Source organism: Grampus griseus (assembly GCF_964374135.1).
Source record: "Grampus griseus genome assembly, chromosome: 16".
NCBI classification, from domain to species: Eukaryota; Metazoa; Chordata; class Mammalia; order Artiodactyla; family Delphinidae; genus Grampus; species Grampus griseus.
In genome coordinates, this window is record NC_139010.1 from 24,702,175 (window position 1) to 24,707,756 (window position 5,582).

General features: G+C 42.8%; 1 long non-coding RNA gene across 1 annotated transcript; it reads right to left on the reverse strand.

Moving 5' to 3' along the window:
• Positions 1-1,637: 1,637 nt before the first annotated feature.
• LOC309834962 lies at positions 1,638-4,468 on the reverse strand. The gene is made up of 3 exons (XR_014297913.1): positions 4,075-4,468; positions 3,247-3,304; positions 1,638-2,272 (listed from the first exon to the last, which is right to left on the reverse strand). It is a non-coding gene; the product is annotated as an uncharacterized lncRNA (long non-coding RNA).
• Between the last annotated feature and the right edge of the window lie 1,114 nt (positions 4,469-5,582).

The following is a 5,582-nucleotide window of genomic DNA, read 5'->3' on the forward strand; positions in this document are numbered from 1 at the left end:
GGTATGTAGGCTCTTGTCCTCTGCCACGTTGATTCTGGGCTTGGCCATGTGACTTGCTTTGGCCAGTGGGACGTTAACGAGTGTGGTGCAAGCCAGGGTTTATGAGTGCTTGCACACTGGGCTTCTCCTGCTAAAACACTTACAACCTTCTTGACTTTGGGCAAGTGTGGTGGTTTTAAAACATGTCCACAAATTATCTGATATGCTGTCCTTCAAAAGGTGGAGCCTAATTCCCCTCCCAAAAAATGTTGGCAGTACTTAGTGACTTAATTCTAATGATTAGAATGTAGCAGAAGTTACATTCCAAGCCTAGGTCATAAGATTCACTGTAGCTTACTCCTTGTTCCCTCTCTTGGTTCAATCACTCTGGGAGAAGCCAGCTGCCATGACATGGAGAGACACAAGCAACATTATGGAGAGGTCCATGTGCTGAGGACTGAGACCACCTGCCCCCAGCCATGTGAAAGAGCTAGGAAGCAAATCCTCTGGTCCCAGTCAAGCCAGCCTTCAGGTAATTACAGACCAGGAAACCATCTTCACTGCAACCTCATGAGAGGGTGGCTTTCCTGACCCTCAAAACCTAAGAGTTAACAAACATTTGTTGTTTTAAGCCACAGGTTTTGGGGCAGTAATTTGTTATGCAGCAATACATAACTAATGCATCAAGTTATTCAACTTTTTTGAGCTTCAGTAAAACGGATATAATAATGGAGACTACTGCACAGGGTTGCTGTCAGAAAAATACAAAGCAGTGGTGCACATAAAGTGCTTAGAAGAGTGGGGTATTGTAGTCACTCTTGGACGTTGGTTGCTGTGGTTGCTATCACTCAGCTGAATCTAAAAGGTGCTTTGCTAATCTACAATGCTCCCACTTCCTTGAGTTCTTCATCTGGGAGTACATTTCCCCAGAGAATGTCAGCTTAGGAAGGAAGTTTTTGCCAAGACAATTCAAAGGGGAAAGAATAACCTTTTCAACAAATGGTGCCAGGTCAACTGGATAACCACATGCAAAAGAGTGAACTCGGACCCCTACCTCATACCATATACAAAAATTTACTCAAAATGGAGCAAAGACCTAAATAAGAGCCAAAACTATAGAACTCTTAGAAAGAAACATAGGCACAAATTTTTGTGACATTTGATTAAGCCAACAGTTTCTTTGATATGACACCAAATGCATAAGCAATCAAAGGAAAAAAATAAATTGGACTTCACTGAAAGTAAAAACTTCTGTGCTTCAAAGGATGCCATCAAGAAAGTGAAAAGACAACCCATAGAGTGGGATAAGTTATTTGCAAATCATGTATCTGATGAGGCTCCAGTTTTCAGAATGTACGAAGAACATTTAAAACTCAATAAAAAGACAACCTAACTAAAAAATGATCAAATGATTTGAATAGACATTCCTCCAAAGAAAATATACTTTGTAATAGTCAATAGGCACATGAAAAGATGCTCAATGTCATTAGCCATCAGGGAAATGCAGATGAAAGCCACAATGAGATAACACTTCATACCCACTAGGTTGGCTACAATCAAAAAGACAGATTATAACAAGTATTGGCAAGGATGTGGAGAAATTGGAACCCTTATACACTGCTGGCAGGAATGTAAAATGGTGCAGCCACTCCAAAAAACAGACTGGCAGTTCCCCAAATGATTGAACCCGGAGTTACAACACAACCCAGCAATTCCATCCTAGGTATATACCCAAGAGAACTGAAAACACATTCACACAAGAACTTGTACACAAATGTTCATAGCAGCATTATTCATAATAGCCAAAAAGCGGAAACACCCTAAATTTCCATCAACTGATAAATGGATAAACAAAATGTGGAATATTATTCAGCCATAAAATGATCCAAGTACTATATACATGCTACATACAGTTGAATCTTTTTTTTTCTTTCTTTTTTTAAATTTTACTTATTTAATTTTTGGCTGCGTTGGGTCTTCGTTGCTGTGAGAGGGCTTTCTCTAGTTGTGGCGAGCAGGGGCTACTCTTCTTTGCGGTGAGCGGGCTCCTCATTGCGGTGGCTTCTCTTGTTGCGGAGCACAGGCTCTAGGCAGGTGGGCTTCAGTAGTTATGGCACGTGGGCTCAGTAGTTGTGGCTCGCGGGCTGTAGAGCGCAGGCTCAGTAGTTGTGGTGTATGGGCCTGGTTGCTCTGTGACGTGGGGGATCTTCCCGGACCAGGGCTTGACCCTGTGTCCCGTGCACTGGCAGGCGGATTCCTAACCACTGAGCCATCAGGGAAGCCCCGGTTGAATCTTGAAAACATAGTAAGTGGAAGAAACCAGTCACAAAAGACCACATGTTATATGATTTAATTTATATGAAATATCCCAAATAGGGAAGTCTATACAAATAGAAAGTAGATTAATTGTTGCCTGGGCTGAGGAGTTTGAGAATAAACAGTGGGTGACTGCTAATACATACTGGGTGTCTTTTTTTGAGTGATAAAATGTTCCGGAATTAGACAGTGGTGATAGTCGCACAACTTTGTGCATGTACTACTAAAACCCACTGAATAGTATACCTTAAAAAGTTGGATTTTATGGTAGATTATTTTAATCTCAATAAAGCTGTTATCCAAAAATGGAGCAAGTTTTTAGAAAGGGTGTGAAAAATTAGCTGAGTGAGTTTTTTTAGGGTTTTCTAGAGGTGATGAAATCCATACCATGTACATACACAAATGCATGTACATACACAACCAAATGCATTCACGCGCACATGCACGCACACACACATTAATTTCAAAAGAACACTGAAGCAATTTTGTGGTACTTTTGAAAACAGAACATGTGACTATGACACCTTTTTTTTTTGGCCTTGCCTCCAGGCTTGCGGGATCCCAGTTCCCAGACCAGGGATCCAACCCAGGCAGTGAAAGCACCGACTCCTAACCACCGGACCACCAGGGAACTCCCTGACACCTTCTAACTGGGAAAGAAAGACACCAGAGGTCCCAAGAAGAAAATCCTAAACAATCTTTTTTTTTTTGGCCACATGTAGTGCGGATCTTCGTTTTCTGACCAGGGTTTGAACCCATGCCCCCTGCAGTGGAAGAGTGAGCCATAACTGCTGGACTGCCAGGGAAGTCCCATATCACCATTAATTTCAATATGACTTTGCTAGAAGGCAATTATTTGCCAAACAGTTTATACACTTAACTCATGGGACTACTCGGTGAGGTAGCATCATTATCTCCATATTACAAATGAGGATCAGAGAGTGTAAGTACCTTGCCTGGGGTCACACAGCATGTTAACGGGAGAGCTCCTTTCTCTACTCCAGGCTACCTATCAAAATGAATAAAAAAAAAACAGTTGATACTCCCCATCCCTGAAACTTCAAAACTGTACCCTGGTGTCAACTTCGTTTACTTCTTCTCATTCTATACTACAACCCAACATCTATGTCCAACTTTTCCTACCTCCTTCACACTTTGCTCTGGCCAGAAATATCTCCCTGTTCTCCCTGAATGTCCCAAAATCTGTTACCAAAAAAGAGATCAAGGAGGGGTACATGTTGTAATCAGTGTACTTCGTAAGCTCTACACAGATGTAAACTAGCATTTCACCTTTTCCTTCCTCTAGGAAGTGACTTCTCTTGACATATGCAAAGCTTTAGGATCTTTCAAGATTGAGCTCAGTCCTCTCCAACTCTGGGAACCTCCAGACTGCAGGTTAGGCAGGGGGCTTTTCCTAGATTCCTGGACATTCACCATAAAATCCCTTCCACCTCATGCCCTGGTCCAACCTGACCACCAACCACAGTATTTGCTTTGCTGTATAAGTTCTTTTGTCTGTATTTTTGTTAAGAAGTAATAGCTGTTTTACCTGGGCTGAACACTGGGTATTAGTCTCAATTTCCTCATTCGTCAAATAGGAACGATGATAGCTATGTTTGTGGTACCCATGATTTTCTTTTCAATTCCATTTTGGGAATGATGTGGACAGAGGCAATGTTGACTAGAGCAACAGTTCTCAAAGCGTGGTCTGGAGATACCTGGGGGTCACTGAGACCCCTTCCAGGGACTTGTGAGTTTCCTATTTTTTCAACTACATACCTGTGTGAATCTGAGTTTTCTTCTTATACTTGAATCAACACAACAGATTGAACGCAGAAACAGATGTGAGGGTTTCCCCGGTTGCACAGTGGTTAAGAATTCGCCTGCCAATTGAGGGGACACGGGTTCGAGCCCTGAGCCAGGAAGATTCCACATGCCACAGAGCAGCTAAGTCCATGCGCCACAACTACTGAGCCTGCTCTCTAGAGCCCGCGAGCCACAACTACTGAGCCCGCATGCTGCAACTACTGAAACCCGCGCACCTAGAGCCCATGCTCTGCAACAAGAAAAGCCACCACAATGGGAAGCCTGTGCACCACAATGAAGAGTAGGCCACGCTCAGCACAACCAGCAACGAAGACCCAACACAGCCAAAAATAAATAATTAAATATATAAAAAATCTTTAAAAAAAGACACAGATGTGAGATTGCAGCTGTTTCCTATTACGGATACATTAAAATGTTTGCCAAAATGTAAAAAAACCCCACTGTTTTCACTAATTTTTTTGGAAAATATAACTTTAAAAATAAAATATTATGTTTACATGGGATGACATTATTTTATGAATTGGTAAACATTTAAAGATTGTTTTAGTTTCTAATAGAGTAATTATCAAGATATAATCCACACAAACAAAAGCTCTTTGGGATCCTCAATAATTTTTCAAGAATGTAAATTTTAACATCAAAAAGTTTGAGGATCCCTAGAGGAAAGAAAGTGTTACAGATTTGAATTTTCCAGGTACCTCGTGGTCTTAACCTTCCCCTGTGCTTCAGTTTCTTTTATCTCTAACACAATACTCACTCATGTGACATGGGCAGCTATTAATTTATTTTCTTAATGTTTATATGTTGCATTATGTCTGTATATAAGGACTGTCTGTGGAAGAATACACAATAAGCTCGTCCCAGTGGTTCACCCTCGAAAGGGGAATTGGGAAACTGGGAAAGGTGACATCGTAAACCTTTCTGCTGTGTTTTTTAATAAATGCATGCATTGCTTATTTTAATATTGAGCAATTAAAAGTAAAATAACACTTTTGTTTAGATGGTTTAGGAAACAGAAGTCGGCTCAAGGAAAGTAGTGTTGATTGACAATTAAAAAAAAAAAACAACACGCGGGCTTCCCTGGCCGCGCAGTGGTTGAGAGTCCGCCTGCCGATGCAAGGGACACGGGTTCGTGCCTCATTCCGGGAAGATCCCACATGCCACGGAGCGGCTGGGCCCGTGAGCCATGGCCGCTGAGCCTGTGCTCTGCAACGCGAGAGGCCACAGCAGTGAGAGGCCCGCGTACCGCAAAAAACAAACAAAAAACACGCAAGTTTTCCGTGCCCACCGACGCGCTGCTGACAAACACTTGGCGTAGGTTCTGCCCGACTCGCGCCCAGCCCTCAGGGCTTAAGCCCCGGCCCATCAGCAGCCCCGCCTCGTCGCACAGCACCCGCCCCCTCGTAACGTCACATCCGGCCGACCAGCTACCCCGAGCTCTCTCTGGCTCCCGCCTTCGC